The sequence below is a fragment of the Biomphalaria glabrata genome, chromosome 7, assembly GCF_947242115.1.
Source record: "Biomphalaria glabrata chromosome 7, xgBioGlab47.1, whole genome shotgun sequence".
Lineage (NCBI taxonomy): Eukaryota > Metazoa > Mollusca > Gastropoda > Planorbidae > Biomphalaria > Biomphalaria glabrata.
The window spans coordinates 34,374,643-34,393,805 of record NC_074717.1 but is presented as its reverse complement, the minus strand read 5'-3'; the positions used below and the strand labels follow the sequence as shown (position 1 = coordinate 34,393,805).

Genomic DNA, 19,163 nt, shown 5'->3' with positions numbered 1-19,163 from the left:
TATAGTTTAGCGCTAAACCGTGCGCTATATCGAAACACGAACTGATATCAGAACGCTTGAAATTAAAGTAAATATTTTAAACGTTTAAAATCATGTATAGACTTTGGTAACGAAATTCATACGCCCAGAGTGGTCATATACTTATTATAAAGCCTATCTACCTTACACATACTATTCTGCACATAGTACACATAAATTCGGGTAAAACACTGTGCTTGCAAGTTTGATTAGGGTTACTTTAAATTGCCTTTTGAGACTTTGTACTTTGTACTAGCAAACGTTGAAGTGATACACATGTTGCATGAACCGAGGTTTTCTCTATACTGACAAAGTGCAGAGAACTAAAACTTCAGAACTATACATTATTTTTTAAATTGAGATGTTATAAAAATAATTGTTTTTAAGAAAAAGAAAATTTCTTCATGCCTAATAAACAAGAAATAAAGTGCTGACAGAAGATGTCAGTTATAGAGAGTGAGAGAAACAGAGAGGGAGAAGAGAAATAAAGCTAAGTTGAAAGAGAGAGAGACAGAGAGAGAGAGAGAGAGAGAAATGGTTAAGGGAAATAACGAATGTGACTAGAGAAAAAATGTTAAATGTAAGGAAAATGATCATGCTTTATTTAACATTTATTTAACCTAATTGAAGCAACGTTAAAGATCAAGAAATAGATGAGAAACTGCTCTTTGCGAAAATTTTTACAAATTAATTAATGAATTACTTAATATTTAATGTTTGAAGGACTACTTCATAGAACAACAAATTCATATATGAAACATAATATCCATAGCAACGGATGCTAAACCAAACCTGCAAATAGAAAAAAAATATTTCCAGAGTGTTTGATGATTCCAGCAATCATATTAATTGTTATTTTAGTTAGTTTAAATTTGAATCTTTTCAATAAAAAGATATCTCTGTAACTTAATATGTAGCTTTAAATTACTTTTTCACTCTTCAACTTGCAAGGCAAGTAGAGGGACTACCGAAACCCAGAAAACCTGGCAAGGGTCTATGAGACAAAAACATTTTGGGGACCACTGGTCTAGTGGAAACAGTTTTTGGTCACAAGGACATAGAACTGCTGTGTAAAAGAGACGGTCTCTGTTGTAAAGGATCAATAGACAATAATAATGTTAAATATCAAATTGCTCCATTAATCCCTAGCTAAAATATCAATGCATTGACACTTTTGTAGTGTGTTAAAGGGCTATGCTATAGAATAGATGATTTAAACGACTTCCAATCAATAACGGAATCAAAGTGTTATGGTGTTTATAATAATAATATAATAATAATGTTTATAATAATAATTATAATAATAATAATAATTTTATTTATAAAGCGCTGTTAACAAACAAAATGTAGGCTCAAGGCGCTGTAACAACATTACAAACATAAACATGAGAGCTAAAATGACAGTTAATCTAAAAAAGTTTTAAATAGATAGGTCTTAATGTTCTTCTTAAAAGTGGTATAGCATGTTGTCTGTCTGAGATCAATGAGGAGTGATTTCCAAACCTTTGGTCCGTGAACTGAAAAAGTACGCAGACGTAGCTTTTGAGGGAGAAACGTGGCACTACTAAAAGCGTTGAGTCCATTGGGCGCAGGGCTCTCTGGGGGACATATGGAGTAATCAGTTCGCTAAGGTACAAGGGCATCTCATTGTTATATATACACTGATGACAAAGTGTGGCGACCTTGTAATCGATTCTCGCTTTCACGGGAAGCCAGTGGAGCGTGCGCAAGAGCGTAGTAGCAGAATCTTGTCTAGTTTTTTTAAGGACTATTCGAGCGGCGTTGTTCTGTATACGTTGCAGCTTGGCTATTTTGTCATCAGGTATACCTGCTAGCACGGCGTTGCAGTAGTCAAGGCGGGAGAGTATGAATGCCACAGCTAGCGTTTTTGTTGACTCTGTTGTTAAATATGGTCGGATCTGGCCTAATCTGCGCAGCTGCAGATAAAGACCTTTGCAGAGCTTACTTATGTGTGGGTCGAAAGATAATGTTGAGTCGAAGAAAACTCTAAAATTCCGCACTACATGGACAAAAGGAACATGGCAGTTCGTGATAAAGAGAAAATCTGTGCTTTCAACTTTTGAGACATTGTTCCTAGTGCCAATCTTAATTATTTCTGTCTTGTCTTCGTTCATCTTGAGTTTATTTTCAACCATCCAATCGCTCACCCTTGCAACGGTACTACTGATTTTCTCTGCCAGATGCGACACCTCTGAGGGTACTGATGAATAGTATAACTGTGAGTCATCGGCAAAGAAATGGTATAAGAAGCCGGTTTGCCGTATGACACCGCTGAGTGGATATGTGTACATAGTGAACAGTACTGGGCCTAGAACTGATCCTTGGGGTACTCCGTACTTCAAAAGTAAGCTTGTTGATTCCGTCCCGCTAACAACGACACTTTGGGTGCGTTCCGTCAGGTAGGATCCAAGCCACTTTAGGACGACTCCTGCTAAACCAAAAGTTGCAGAGAATCTGGCCATCATAATTTCATGATCTAGCGTATCAAAGGCTGCGGACAAGTCCAGCATGGAAAGAATTGATATGTGGCCTTTGTCGGAATTGTGAAGTAAGTCGTTTAGTACCCTGACCACTGCTGTCTCTGTGCTACGGCACTTCCTATATGCAGATCGAAATTCTTCCAAGAGACAGTACTGTTCAAGATGACAAAGAATTTGCGCTAACACGATGCGCTCCAGAAGCTTTGACAGGAAGGGAAGATTTGATACCGGGCGATAGTTTTTTTAGACATTCCGGGTCAAGACTGGATTTCTTTAATAAGGGCCTGACAAGTGCATGCTTAAATTGCTTTGGTACAATGCCTGAAGTCAGTGAAGAGTTCAAAATGTTAGTAATTGTAGGTACAAGCTCATCTAAACATTCAAGGAGCAAGGAAGTTGGAATAGGATCAAGGTCACATGACTTATTTGGCATCTTTAAAATAGTACTTTTGACATAATCTTCAGATACACGCTGAAACTCGCAAAAAGGAGTATTTTGAAAAATTGGAGAGTGGTCAAGCTGTGATGAGAGGGATGGCATGTCATTTCTTATCTGCTCAATCTTCCCAATGAAAAATCTATTGAAGGATTCAGGAAGTTCAGATACTGGGATAGATGACGGCAAACGTTCGTTATTTGCTCCCCCCAACATTTCCTAAATAGCTCCTTTGAAGAATCAGAAGTTTCGATTTTTTGTCGAATATGACTAGCTTTTGCGTCTCTAATCATACGGTTAACCTTGTTTTTTTCTATGTATATTTGTGGATGTATCGTCAGACCTGTCTTTTGAAATGTACGTTCGGCACGTCGGCGTATAAGTTTGGCAGTCTTTATGTCTTCCCTCAACCAGGGTGCAGATGGCCTAACTGAGACTGTACGAGCGACAAGAGTTGCATGGCTGTCCAGCAACTTTTTCAAGCAAGAATTGTAATTGCTGAGAACGTCATAATTACTTACTGATATAAGCATTTTTTTAACAGAACAATTTTGTTAAAAAAATTTCTATTCATTAACGTTGATATTTGTAAAAAGTGTTTAAAACAAAAAAATGTACACTATATTGTTTCTCTTGTTGAACAGTAAAGTCTTCTTAAAACGTCACATTTAAGGATATAGTGACACTATGTGTACTTCACATTTTCCATGTAACTTTATGATTAAATGTATAACCTTTTTCTGAGCAGTCCGCTTTTAGGAGAACGCTTTACTTGACAACAACGTTTTGATTAATAGATACGTTTTTGCAGCTATTAGTGTCCGAATTAGCACAGCTACGAAATGCTGGGACTTATACAACTCAAATAGGCCCCCCGGCGGACAACGGTTTTGTCTGCATCAGATGTGCAAAAATATGCTGGTCGCAACTGGGTTTGCGTAGTGATGTGACCTACTGCACTCATCTTTAATCTTCGCACGCAATCGATGCCATTGCCTTTATTACGTGAAAGATAGAAAAAAATTCTGCCAGTAATAATTCTTAAATTATCAAAATATTCAAAATACAATACAATCAATAACTCACTGTTTTCTTTATAACAACACCACTAACACTGAACATAAAAACTAATGTTTGTGACTCAATTTAAAGTATACATGTTTAAAGAGGTTGAGAATCACTGATTTAGTAAGACTAAAGTAGCATAATTGTTTTCCTTAGCGTGTCAAGAGCATCTTGTATAAGCATGCTACAATAATCAATAATATGCGTGGATCCTTCTCTGTGCTTACTGTTAAATATTGTGTAAATAGTACTGTTAAAACAAGAAGTGTGCCATTCACTCAACATAAACCGATAGTCAGTATCTTATATATTAGCATGGGCATTGCCAGAGGGGGTTGGGGGGTTGGGAATCACCCCCCCCCCCCGAAATAAAATCCCCCCCCTAGGGGGGGGGAACGGAATTAAGTGACTGATTTTAGCTTTCATTTTGTTTATTTTAGATGAGATTTTAATGCTAAATCATCACTTACTACAGCACAGCTGTTTAAAACCCCCTACCTGGGGGTTTTGAGATTTAAAAAAACCCTATCAGGGGGTTTTGAGATACAAATCCCTCTACCAAAGGGTTTTGAGTTTAAAACCCCCTACCAAGGGCTTTGAGTTTAAAACCCCCTATTGGGGGTTTTGAGTTTTTAACCTCCTACCAGAGGTTTTTGCAGTTAAATCGCCCTCTTCTATAAAACAAAACAAAAAAAATGCAAACAAAAATCCACAAATTCCAACAGCACAGTTAAGGAAGATTTTAAAACCCCCTCCAAAATTTACGATAACCCCCCTCTTCAATATAAAAAAAAAAGCAAATTACACACTTAAAATTCTATGAGCGTAGCCAAAGGGGTTTTGAGTTTAATTCCCCCCCCCTCCAGTTGGGGTTTGAAGCTAAAAAGTACCTATTCAATATAAAAAAAGCAAATTACACATTATAAAATCTATGACCTTAGCCAAAGGGGTTTTGAGTTTAAAACCCCCTGTCAGCTTGGTTTGAAGGTGAAAACTACAACTTCAATATTTAAAAAAAAAAGCAATTTGCGCACTCAAAATGCTATGAGCGTAGCCAAAGGAAGTTTTGAGTTTAAATCCCCCTCCTCCAGATGGCTTTTTCTTTAAAGTTTAAAACACCTCCAGATGGTTTTGAGTTTAAAATTCCCCTACAGAGCGTTTAGAGTTGTAAACCTCTCCCTTCAATATTATTTTAAAGCAAACTACAGTCACCAAATTCTATGATCGTAGCTAAATTGGGTTTTGAATTAAAAAACAAACAAACTCCAGAGATTTTTTAGTTTAAAACTCCTCAACAGATGATTTTGACGAGAAAAACTTTCCTTTTCGATATAAAATCGAAAGCGAAATACAGGCATGTAATTCCAGGAGCGTAGTCAATAAAGGTTACAAATTTCTACCAGTGGCTTGGGCCCCATTAATAAAGTGTAAATAGTCTTCTGCCGAAATTAAAAACACTAAATGTGGCTCGACATAGATGGCTAAGACAGATTCTACGAGTCAGTTAAAGAGATCGGGACTAAATCAAAGAAATCCTATGCCGAACTGGGAGTCGAACCCTTAGTAAGGTTGTGACAGAGCGTCGCATGAGGTTTTGCGGGACATGTTCTCCGACAAAATGAATTACGCAAAATAAGAGTAGCGGAAACAGCTTGCCGGAAAATGCGCCGAACGGCGCGAGAGGGTCTAAGTCAGTAAGAATAGCACATTAGGTTTTTGAAATAAAACTTTTTAATAGCAGTTAAATGCACTGTAGATACCTCAGAATATGCATTTGTTTCGCTTTCAAAATCAGAAATAGTGCTCGGCGCCCCGCGCTTGGGGTGCGCTGCGAGTTCCCTCAGACCCCCTTGCTAGCAAGGGCGGAGAGTCTACACGTTTTCCACTAATTCCGAGAAGAATCTTTTCTAGGGCACATTAAACGTCTTCCGAAAGGGTCAGAATGTAATAAAGATTAATTATGTACACACACACATTTTATTTTCGCTGGGGAGGGGGGGATTTCCCCCCCCCCCAAACCCCCCCCCCCCGAAAAAAAATCCTGGCTACGCCCATGTATATTACAGACGAATTACGCCCCGAACTTCACCAGAGAACCTTATAGCGCTGCCCCAGTTGTTTTGTTTTTGGCCGAAGGTTGAGAAATGCTGCTTTTTTTATTCTCATATTTATATATATATATATATATATATATATATATATATATATATATATATATATATATATACATACATATATATATATGTGTGTGTGCGTGTGTGTGTGCGTGTGTGTGTGTGCGTGTGTGTGTGTGTGTGTGTGCGCGCACGCGCGCGCGCTGTATGCACGTTTATGCGTAGTGTTAGGGTTTACTGGGCGTTAGGGTTAGGGTTTGGAAAAAAATCGCCCCCCCACTCCAAAGTTCTGGATCCGCTAGTGAGCTATTCCTCAGTCCCTGCAAACCATTTATATAGTCCGCAATACGCAAGATATTATATTAGTTCTTCTTGCCGTGTCTAACTCCAACTTTGGCTTTAAACCAATTCCCCAATGTTGTTGTTGAAGTACACTGCACTAGCGGACTGCGTGTAGAGGTTCTGGATTACTTTCGTCATGTTTTTGTTTACATTGTACTTTTCCATTTTCGCCCAGAGCTCCACACAAATACAGCAGCTGAGTTTTACTTATTGATAGACGGTAGGGTAAAATTGAAAAAAAAGTATGTTTAATTAGTCTATATTATTTAGCAAGGACTTTTTCTGGTCTTGCGAATTTCCATATTCTCAATATGATTGATACATTTTTATGGTAATGAATAACGATTCTTTTTATCCAGCAGCATACTAGAAAGCTTACCAACTAAGTATTTGCAGTCCAATAAAAAAAATCGTGTAAATGGCACGTCATACAATATTACTCTGAGATCTAACTAAGATAAAGCATACAACTAGAGCTGTTAACATTTTTCAAAAAAGGATGATTTTCTTTTTGATGTTAGATTTGACAATATAAATAAAATGATTATAGAATAACAGTTGTAATAGGTGCTGGGAACAATCTGGTCCAGTATCACAAAAGACCAAAGATCTAAAAAAGATAAAAAAAAAACACTCACATGTTAACTGTTCAACTTTTTAACTCTTTTTTTAAAGCGGACGGTTTTAACGATTTTCTATTTCCTCGCGAAAGCACATGATGTGTGAAACCCAATTATCTTCGACCACTTCTTACTTGACACGTCGCAAAGGTGAAGTTTATTTTTATCGCTTACTTTATTAAGTAAACCATACAACCATAAACAGTTAACAATTTATTGCCTTACATCGGGAAGTTCGCAGTCTAATTTTAGTAATCTACACATAAGTGTTTTTATTTTAACAAAATAAGTGTAAAAACAAAATCAACTTATATCCTAGCCTACAATTTTTATTGTAGAAGGAGCCATATATATTGTCTCGGAAGACAATGGATATGCCCAGATGAGTCACTGGCTATATATAGATCCGCCTCAGGCAATGGAGGTGGAAGACATTCAGCTTTTTTTCCTGCCATGAATAGGTTGACCATGTTTTACTTCCGTATAGCAAAGTGCTCATCACACAGGTCCGGTAGACTAAGGCTTCAATAGTGTTATTCAGCAATATGTTGTCCCACACTCTTTTCTGCAACCGTAACATGGTGCCCATTGCTTTGGCTATCCTGTTTTTAATGTCTTTTTACAGTAGAGCTTCGTTGGATATGATGGAGCCAAGATAGCTAAAATGGTCAACAATTTTTTAGTGGTTGGCCATTAATGGTTACGTGAGGTACAGTAATGGTGTTCTGAACTAGTATCTTAGTCTTGCTTTGACTAATGTTTAAGCCGAAATTCTGGCAAGCAGCAGACTGATTTTCTCACGTTCACTCTCTCTCTCTGTCTCTCTCTTTTTCTCCCAGTTCAACTTTGATAATTTTGTCCTCCAATAGGTTCGACTCCCGACTCTAGCAGATTTGTGTTTACTGAGCGCCTGAAGGCAGCACGGAAAACCTTCTCCCAGATACCCCCTCCCCTAGTGATTCACAAATGAGGTTGTTATATTATTTTAAATAATTTAGCATTGAGCTAAATGATTTGTTTGTGATAATAGCATTACTTTGTATATTTAAAAATAAAAACAAAATGCTACATCTAGCTGAGTGGTATACTTTGCTGTAGAAGTGCTCTGCTTCAAAATAATATAGAATCGGGGTATTAATATTTAAGATTTAAATTAAGCTCAGCTACCCAAAGAATATTATAAAAAAAAAACCTGAAATTAAACAGTATGCATACATTTATTGTAGTAATAATAACAGTAACAGTAATAATGATGATGATAATAATAATTTAAGTTTTATTTATTTGGCATTCTTCATCTTTGAGGAACTAAAGCTCATCTCATAGAGACATAATTGTAACGAGATGAAAGCCTGGGAACAATATGGTACAGTATCACAAAAGTATAGTTGGAACGATGTCGCCTACCTGGTAGCTTCCCCATCTCTACTAAGCTGATGAGTGCAAGGGAACGGCAAATATCCATAAAGTTTGGGATCAGTAACGTGGCAGTTGCAGATCCTGCCATGATGTAGAACTTTGTTACAAGCTGTCGAAGGGTCGTCAACTCCTAATTTTTTCTTAGAGTTGTTTCATGATGCCTTCCCATGTTTGGGTAAATTCGCAGCAAGGTTTCAATCCAGTTTTACTTCTCCTAGGTGTGTAGCCACCCAAGGATATGGAGTCCTTTAGGTGCTAGATGCTCGCCTTTGGCCCTTCTTCTGTTAGTGATAACAGTTCCACTGTGCAAGCCTAGAAGGTTTTATCAAATCGGTTTTCAGACCTAAAAGTAAACAGTAAAGTCTAAATATAAATGCAAAATTTATGTTAAAGTTTGGATTTCTATTATAATAAATTCTATAAAATTAAATAAAACACAGCATAATTTTGGAGTACCTCCGAATTTAATCTAAGTCAAATGTCTAATGAAGTTAAAGTATATCATTATTATTGTACTAAAATTATTTTTGGTCCAGATAGTGCCTACATAGGTGAAATATGTTTTAATATTGTGATTAAAAACAGGGTGTTAATCAGGAATAATGGGGAAAAAATGTCAATATAGGGGGGCGCGGTGGCTGAGTGGTTAAGTGCTTGGCTTGCGAACTTGTGGTCTTGGGTTTGAATCTCGGTGAAGACTGGGATTTTCTTAGTCCACCCAACTCTACTGGGTACCTGACTTGAGGAAAGTAAGGACGGTAAGTCATTGTGCAGGCCACATGATACCCTGATCGTTAACCTACTAGATAGATCTAGATTTATATAGAGAGAATATAGAGGATTCAGTTAGGCAAGAATGGCTATCCTAACATGTACTATACTACAAAAGATCATCTGACATCTGTATTAGAAATTTATTAAATTAATAAACAAAAAACACAAACATTCAACACACATCTAATCATGCAAACAATTCAAACATAAAATAAGTCTAAAAGTCGGCATAGAAGTCACTATCCCAGTGACCTAATTTTGGTAGAATAAGTGTGTTCATATTTATACTTTTTGTGTTCGTATTTACGCATAATTCCAAAACATCTTAATGATTTAATGTGAGGGGTTATGCCTGGGGATCTTAAAATTTAGTTAATGTTAGTAAAGAATTAAAATCTGAGTTTATTAAGGCCTAAATATAGAGACTGTCCGAAATAAATAATGGTGTCAGGAATCAAATAATGTGGGTCAAATTTGTCCGAATTAAATGAAAACACACGGCCTCTTTGACCTTAAATATAATAACAAATATAGGTGAGGGGTACAAATATAAGTAGTCATCCTTATTCTCCTTTAACTTAAGAAGATTTTGATACGTCATTTTCTTTTCTATGTCGAACCATTGTAAAATAATGCGCTGTCAAAGCCACATTTTCAAATTTGGGCCTATAGGTGTCCGAATAGCATAAACTACTCTATATATATAATTCTCTTCGTGGCCCAGGCATGCGGGACACCACGATGAAAAAAAGTAATGGAAAGATAACTTTTTATTTCTGCAAGTTGGACTAGAGTTACCCCACGTAACTTTCGCATGACAGAGTGCACGTAATCTTTCTCTATATACATTCTCTATATTTTACATTTATGTGTGTATTTTTTACACACATCAATATCTGGTGTCGTTAAAATAGTTGCATTTTTTTTTCTGTAACTTTGTTTTGATTTCGCCCCGTTGTAAAATGTTTTACATGTTTCGGATGTTCCTTCAGAGTTGAAGATAATTACTTCCTAGTCCAAGCCTCCCGCAGGACGACGGGGGATGGGAGCCGGCAGGGTTTGAACGACAGTCCAGCGCGCAAACCGCACGGCCAGGCAGCCATCCGATGTTAATGCCCGTCGTTTTCTAACCATGGCCACCGCTTCACATATATTTTGTAGAGTCAGCGGGTCTTTCAATGCAGTCGAAATTCCTGCATCAGGTAACTTTTTATTTCTATCAGTCGCTTATTTCTGGAAAAATGTCATTGACGAAACTGTTGCTCTCAAACTTCGCAAGATGGCTGTAAGCTTTGTTTGCGAGCATTGAGATAACTATGGCGACGCCCTGTCCGTTGTTCTTACTCACGGAAGCACAGTCATACACTATGCTCGATAATACGCTGGCTACATGAATACTTCCGGCGTTTATGGTGGCGATGTCTCAAATATTTCCCGCTACTATTACTATTCACTTCTAGGAGAGTCCACATGACCCTCCTCGAGTTCACTATCAGTGTCAGCGTCTCTCCATATCCCTGCTCTTTAGCGGTACTTTCTTACATGTCTATTACTATGCGGCATATTCACCCGCCACTAAATAGCAGGGCCGAATGTAACCATTGCGTGGTCTCATGAAAAACGCATAGCGCGGGGCCCAGTTTGACTAGGGATACGGATAATAGGTTAAATTTAAGAGTTTGTATTAGAAAATAAATTCGTTTATGCATTTTATTCATTCTTAACTACGTACAGAATTACTTTACGAGCCTTACGTGTAGCGAAGTCATACAGTATATCATGAAAATTATTTTTCCTACGTAGATCACGCTCAATAGCAGGAATTACGAAATGTTTCAATCTATCTAGGAGAATTGTTGACCTCAAGTAATTCTTCATTATTTTGAGGAGCGAGAGGTTTCTTTCACCAGGTGTTACAATTACGGGTATTGTATAATGCCTTGTTTTTTCCCGCTTAGGATTGGCGTTTTCCATATTGAATGACACCACAAAATGACACATTTGTCTATATTTCAGGAGATTTTTAAGACCTTACAAAATATTTTAATAATTTCAGATTTTCAGGACTTTTTCATATACTTTTCAATTTTGTTATAAATTATAAAATGTTTTCCCATCTAAGCATGACAATGGTTCTAAACAAAAACAATTGTTAAACATATTTCTAATCGCACACCACCACCCCAAACCGACAAAAAAAAATCCTGGATAGAGTCGCTTTTGAGAATTGCTTCGACACATTCTTTGCCAACCCAGAAGGTTTTGCCCACTCCAAAAAAGTGACTTGAATTGAGGTATTGTAAAAATATGTTAATGTCTTTCATAAAGTCAAATTCATTAGATTTATAAAATAACAGAAACAGGACGATTCAAAATAATGATTTAAAAAAAATTAAAAGTAAATAAACAATATTAGAAAGAGAGCTTGTGTTATCACACAAACTCAGAGGCGGCCCCCGTCGAATCCCTGTGGGATTCGCCTATTCGCAATTAATATTCAAGACTTGATTTTATTTTGATTATCAAAAGTAATAATGTTTCAAAGATTTCTATTCTGTTGTAAATTTAAAATTATTTTTTATTTATATTACTAACAAACTGGTTACAAACTAATAGTCTATTATTGATAAAGAGATATATTACAGATTACGGTACGACATCTACCGCCATCGATAAGTACATATAGCGTTACTATTTGGTTGAGTAATTGGTAGTAGAGTAAAATGTACATGATGAAGCTCATGTGATAGAGCATATACCATCGCAATAGTAAAATCTTATCCTATTTGAATGTAGCAATTGGATCTGGGTTACGAATCTAGTTGCATTTTCTGTCGTGTAGGATGAAGATCACTAATGACATGCTTAATTGTACTGCGGGTGGTATAATATTGGCATTATATTGTTTAACTGTTTTCTTTTTAAAAATATCTAGGTTAAAGGAAGGTTTAAGGCTTAAAGTGGTCTAGAGGGTTGAAAAAAATTAATACATGTAATTTTTTATCGCTTTGGCGGGTTTTGTACAGTAGGTTCGCCAGGGTACGCGGAGTTGTTTCCTTTTACTGATCTAGTGTACCCTTTTACTGATCTATTGTGTCGGGGTCGGTCTGTTAAGATGCACTGGAATCATGAGTGCGCGGAGGCTTTGAGCAGGGTGCAGGCGTATCTGTGTAGGTACCCCATTCTTCGTTTGCCTGATCCTTCATTGCCATTTTTTCTTCAGACCAATGCTTCGGACAAAGGAATCCCCGGTATACTGAGCACGTGCGTGAATGGTGTTCTGCATCCCGTCAAGTATGTGAGTCGCAAGTTGTTGCCTCGGGAGCTGAGGTATTCCATCATCGAGAGAGAAGGATTGGCTATCGTATTTGCCATTAGAAAACTTGACAGATACCTTAGGGGAACGACGTTTCATCTTCAGACGGACCACAAGGCCTTGGCTTACCTCCGGAGCACGAACTTTACGAACCACCGTGTTACGAGGTGGCTCTGATGCTCCAGGACTATACCTTCGACGTTTGTCACATGAAAGGAGAGGACAATATACTTGCTGACTTGTGCTCAAGACTGGTGTGATTCGCACAAAAAGACTATTTTATTACAGCTATTGCTTGATATGTATGAATATGTATGTAATATGTACTGCTTGTGTTTATTATGCATTGTAATGTTATAATAGTTTTATGATGGATGTTGTTCTTTGCGACATCATCTATGTGAATAATTATGTAATTTCGACTTTATGAAGGTTGTATTCTTCGACTTCAATGTTGGGCAATGTTTCCTAATTCCTTTTGATGTCTCTATACTTATTTTCAATTTCTTTTTGAAGACTGGACTTGTCTTCGCAAGATCCAGTTAGGGGGAGAGGGGGGATGTCGTGCGCGCGTGAAGTTTTCTTTGCATTTAATATTGGTGTTTTAGCGTATAGGAAGTAGTTTCTTTTAAGTGCGTTTTGTTGCCTAGAATATTGTGTGTGTTTACGTCATCCTTAGTTCCCGCAAGAGAGAGAGAGAGCTTCTTTTGTGAGCTAGGTAGCTGATTGTTGGTTTCCCCCTTGTAAGTGTTACGTCTTCATATTGGATGAGACTCTTTAGACATGAAAACGACAAATTTTTATTAATACTGAAAACACTTTCTTGTTCATATTCCTCCATTTTGATCCTTCTTTCCTTTCAACACGCAATCGCACCATTTCACATTCACACTAAGATGCGCACGTAACACCCCCCCCTGTTTAACAAGTTCGATGCACATCGAACGTCCAAAATACAAATCACTGAATATATTATCAGACTATTCCAAGTTAAAAAAATCGGTAACATATAAAACCATAATGTAATAACTAAACAAAATCAAACACAATGTCATGTTAATACCAATACAAACCCAACATGAAATAACTATTATATTCATCACAATAATAACTGTTATTATGAGCAATTGAAACCACTTCTGTTAACATTTATCTATAAGTAATCATATTTCTATCAATACAACTCCCCACTCATAATTGTATGCCTGTACAAAACACCATCATTCCAGTCGTAATCAAATAGTTAACAAACAAAGTCTATCTTGCTCCATGCATATTGTAACAACAATATTCAATTCATTACACATATATTTATTCATTGTAGAATAGAACAATAAATAATGTCCATCATTCCTACCTTTTCTAATCATATCTATATAATTCTAACATTATTGACATGCCATCCTTTCCACTTCCCTCCTTTGCAATGATGTCCCATTGTGATTCTACTACCTAATGATCTAGCTGTACTGTTTTCTAGGCTGCTAATATCCCTCTCTTTTCTCGTATACGCCTCTTCACTATTGTACCTTGAATCCTTAATTCTAATTAACTGTTGACACTGTCTTCTAATATGCCCCCTTTTCCCACAATTAAAGCATAAGATGTATGGATTTGTACGTCTGTATGTCGGCTTATATCGCTTTCCCTGTACCACTGATTGCCTTACTTTACTTTGATTTGGACCCATTCTTATTGCATTGCTTTCTACCTTATCTGTTAATTCTTTCTTCTCGTGCTCTCTGCTACCCATGTCATCTGATGTATGAGATCTTATGTCTTCTTCCACATCCCCATTTCTACCTCGCGTAGACTTTATCCCATAATATTTCTTCCAATTCTCAATCTCCCTTACTGAACATATTTTCACCCCATTAATATTCCCAATAATTAAATCTATCTCACCCTGATCTACAACACAAGCTTCCACTGTCCCCTTAACATACGGTGTGTCTATACTAACTTTAGCAATGGGTAATTGTACAATATTCCCATTAAACATAACACACTTCCTAGATTCGCCTGTATATTCATGGTCTTCCACTAAATTCTTATTCACTCCAATAATAGTGCTCCTAGTATCCCTGATGGTCTTGGCTGCCTTGTTCCCTACGAATGTCTGAAAAATCTCCAATGTTCCAGTATCAGATGACAATGATAAGCCTTGCTCTATTCTACCTTTCTCCCAGTCCTTTCTTTCCTGTCTGTTTCCTTGATATCTTACGTTGCGGCTATCATTTTGTCTTTCATATGTACCACTTCTATACTGTCTATCCTGTGTCTCCCTTGTTCTGTGAGAGTTATTCTGTGTCTCACATGTTCTGTTAAAGGCAACTATTTCTTCTATATCACTGCCTCTAGATAATTTCTTCTCGGGATGTGCCACTTTATAAGCCCTTATCAGTCTTACTATGTCTTCTATGGATTTCGGTTTCCTCTCCAACAGAAATATTTTTAATTCCTCCTGACACTCGTACATCACTTTGTCCAGCATGAGAAATGTCTTAAGACTGTCAAAGGTTTTTTCTACCTCAGCGGTTTCTATCCAGTTATCGAAATGGCTGCTCATTTTGTCCAAGAAGGTCTGCGGGTCATCCTCTGGTTCTATCTCACAATTAACAAACTGTTGGCGATAGAAAGCTTCTGTTTTCCCGAAAGTTCTAAGTAGTTGTTCTTTCACAATGCTGTAGTTACCCTGGTTCATACATATTTTTGAAGGCACCTCCGCTGTAAATGATCTCGACAATAAGAATGTCCATTTGTCTTCAGGGTACTCCAGTTCTCTCATTTCTATCTCGAACTTCTTCAAAAAAATGTCTATGTCCATTTTGTCTTCGTTGAATATCAAACCTTTATATTTTGCCAGTTTATTCCCTGTAGATTCACTCTTTCTTTTATCATTCTCTTTTCCTTGGTCTGTTTTTAACTTTTTCTCTGCTGTCTCTTTTTCAAATGCTAATCTTTCTCTTTCAATGGCGACCTATTCATTTTTCTTTTCCCTTTCAATTGCTACTATCTCCTTATCCTTTTCTCTTTCTCTTTTGTCCTCCTTATCTAATCTCTCCTTTTCTTTGTCTCTTTCCATCGCTAATCTCTCCTTTTATTTGTCTCTTTCCATCGCTAATCTCTCCTTTTCTTTGTCTCTTTCCATCGCTAATCTCTCCCTTTCTTTTTCCCTTTCTCTTTTGTCCTCCTTATCTAATCTCTCCTTTTCTTTGTCTCTTTCCATCGCTAATCTCTCCCTCTCCATTAACCTTTCTTGTACGTATTTTCTTAGTTCTGCCCCTTCAAGCTCCAACAACCTTTCCTCTTCCTTCAACGCTGCTACCTCAGCCTTGTCCGCCATAGTTGATTACTAATAATATCGAATCGAATGTTCTCCTGTCTCTAGATCTAGACTATACTATCTCTACTGTCTGCTGACAGGAGATACCCTGTGAATAGAGGGATACGTGGGTTACCTTTGCGTTGGGCGCCACTTGTTACGTCTTCATATTGGATGAGACTCTTTAGACATGAAAACGACAAATCACAGTTTATAAATACTTTAATCTTTATTAATACTGAAAACACTTTCTTGTTCATATTCCTCCATTTTGATCCTTCTTTCCTTTCAACACGCAATCGCACCATTTCACATTCACACTAAGATGCGCACGTAACAGTAAGGGTACGTAAGTACATAGTTTTATTAAGTAGGCTGATCTTTCGGTACGGGTGTCGCTATTGAAAAGCTCTTTCTTGTAGCGGCATCGCTAGATCTAGGTTTTCATGTCGTTTCAGGGTGTTAGGCTTTGGGCTATGGGAAAGCGTGTTGCCTTTCCGCCTTTGAAGTTTTGCAGTAACTCTTGTTGTTGAGGTGTTGGGAGTTGAGGTTACGTTGGGCGCCGAGATGGAGTGTGAGCGTGAAGGTGTGTTAGGAAACTTATTGGCGTGATATTAGATTAATTATTAATTCAATGATGACTTCAATGATAGTGATGTATATGTAAATATGTTGATAACTTATAATTAATTATTATTAAATATTGTTCATGTTGATAACTGTTGTTATTCACTAACTGTTCAGTTGAAGAACTGTTATTCGATGTTCGTATTTTACATGCCATTACTTTTAGGTTCTTGTGTTATTCTGTTCAGGCTGGGGATACGGGACCATCATATCATACCCTACTTAAGCGACTAAACCCACCTGACAACCTGTACGAAATTTGATCGACGCCAACTCCAGCAATCCCGTGAATTTAAACTAAGGTACTATTGTCTTCAATTATAAAGGAATGTATGAAACATGTTAAACAAAGGAAACAAATGTTCGTAAGTCTTTGTCTCAACTCTACCCTAAAGACTCTTTGCAGGTTTACCAGTTCTTTTTACTTGTCGCCCTTGGATTCAGGCACGTCTGCCGTTCAACACTAACTACAACATAACTTCTCATTAATATATCTCGATCGACAACCACAAATGTCCCTGAAGGCCACGTGACAGTTCCACAAGGAAGTCTTTTCCCAGGCCAGACTTCCCTAAATATGCGACCATCCCATTATAAAACCCTACACTCAAAACAAAGTTTTTAATGGCGACCACCTCGTAACAAATGTTATAGCACGTAATGTTTCTCTTTCTTCTTTTTTTTCATCAGAATTTATTTGATACGGGCAGATGAGAATCTTAATCATTCACCCAGAGAACTACAAGCCTTAAATTATAAATAGTTTTAGGCAAGGTTCAAACCCGTAATAAATGTCAGTAATAGTCTCGTGTACATTATTTCATTTGTTTATCTCCTCTCTACTTCTTTCAGCATGCATTCGCACCTTTTTTTTTTTACAATCGCACCATTTTACAATCGCACCATGATGTGCACATAACACCGTTAGTTACTTTCACACTTGGGCCGAAACCGCATCATTAAATACCGCTAAAAATTGGTGCAAGAGCAGTCAGCATTATGTATCTGAGTTTAATTTCGGTCTATCTAATTTAGAAGAACCTGATTTTAGAATGTATTTTCTGATTGTGTTTAAGTACTTGTGTATATGTAGGTCACAGCTGGGGCTGCTTAGCCGTGGGAAATACAGCACTCCACTTCGGACTCGAGGACAAGCCTTAGTATTATTACTGTTTGTGACGCTTATTTCAATTCATTCTGTAATAATTCTTAAACATAATTAAAGAAATATCGTATTATTACAATAAATATATCTGCTCATATCTCAGCAGTAACAGAAAGAAAAGGAATGTACCTCAGATGATTAATAGTTGATAGTTAGGTTCTATGTATTTAATACTAAGTATGGAAATATTGTTCTGCTTTAATTTTTTTTAAATGTTGCATAAGGTTTTAAGATATTTTTGCCCTATGTAACAAAGGAAAATATTTTTTGTTGTGGATCTTATGTTTTGTAATAAATGAGTTACAAAAACCTATCAGAGGCACAGATGACAGATATTTAAAAAAATTAACTAACCTTTTTCATGAATGATCTTTCTAATCTTGTCATTGACTTTTTGCTCTTTAAGCATTTTCTCAAAATCTTCCAGCTTCATCTTCTTCCACTCGCCTCTTTTCCTTTTCCTTGTTTGGTCAGATGTCGCTATTTCGTGGACTTTTGAACAAGTTTTTTTTCTACACAGATTAGAGTTTTAACTCAACTAGTTCAGAATCGGTCAAATGTTATAAATATTAACAATATCATGAATTTAGTATTTAGATGTTGAAACTAATGATCCATACCTGCTATTTAGTAAACCGTTGTTTTTAAACGCATGAAGGTTAGTTTAACTACTTTCTTTTAACCTTTGGTGATAGAAGATCAAAATAGATTACCAAACATAAATAAGACGCTACATTGTACAATTTACTTTTTTTTATTTTTACAAAGTCTGTCTTTCTGTCTTTCTCCGACACCCAATCTCGGATCAAGCTAAAATTTTTCAAAGTATTTCAATTACCTGACGACATAAGAATCAATTGAAAAAAAAAATTAACCAATTAGTTATTTAACTTTTGGTAATCAATTTTTTTGGTATCTCGAACAAGGGAAAGAAACTGTACTTGACTGAGGTGGTGGTATAAACTAAATTAGTCCCCTTTACAGGTCGCAATTTTATAGTAAGTTTTTAACAAACAAAAAATAACTATACAATATTCTATTTACATAGGCGCCTATCTAGCAGAGTGGTCAGTATGTCGATCTGAGGAGGCTTGAGTCATGAGTTCGAATTCAGGTCGCTCCGTTGTTTTTTTTTAAAACATAAATGCTTTTAAAGTGTGAATATGTGAAAATTCACCCCGATATCACCTTCTTTCTCTCCCCTCCCTTTTCCCCATGCTCCCGAATGGTCCAGACAAGCGCTAGGATCACAGCGTATTGAGAAAACTAAAAGCATGAAGTAGCGCTAAACAAAAACAATTGGAAAAAAATATTCTAACAAAAATGGACGTATTGGGGGGGGGGGAGGATTTGGGGCTCAATCCCCTTTTTGGTGACTATAGTTTTACTTTCATATTTTTTTTATTGGAGAGGAGATTTCAATTTGTGTGTCTCTGTTTGT

At 36.8% G+C, this 19,163-nt stretch overlaps 1 protein-coding gene across 16 annotated transcripts in view; it reads right to left on the bottom strand.

The window, feature by feature from the left end:
- Positions 1–19,163, bottom strand: part of LOC106079307 (deoxynucleoside triphosphate triphosphohydrolase SAMHD1-like) — a 64,722-nt gene that overhangs the window by 43,693 nt on the left and 1,866 nt on the right. For 4 of the 16 annotated variants that reach the window (XM_056034654.1, XM_056034648.1, XM_056034647.1 and 1 more), the window contains exons 3-5: positions 18,077–18,234; positions 8,504–8,858; positions 722–810 (exon numbers count right to left, since the gene is read on the bottom strand). The gene's annotated coding sequence lies outside the window, so the exon portion shown is untranslated. Of the gene's footprint in view, positions 1–721; positions 811–7,114; positions 7,425–8,503; positions 8,859–18,076; positions 18,235–18,342; positions 18,406–19,163 lie in introns of those variants that run through there. The other 12 variants (XM_056034646.1, XM_056034649.1, XM_056034652.1 and 9 more) reach the window with 6 other exon arrangements.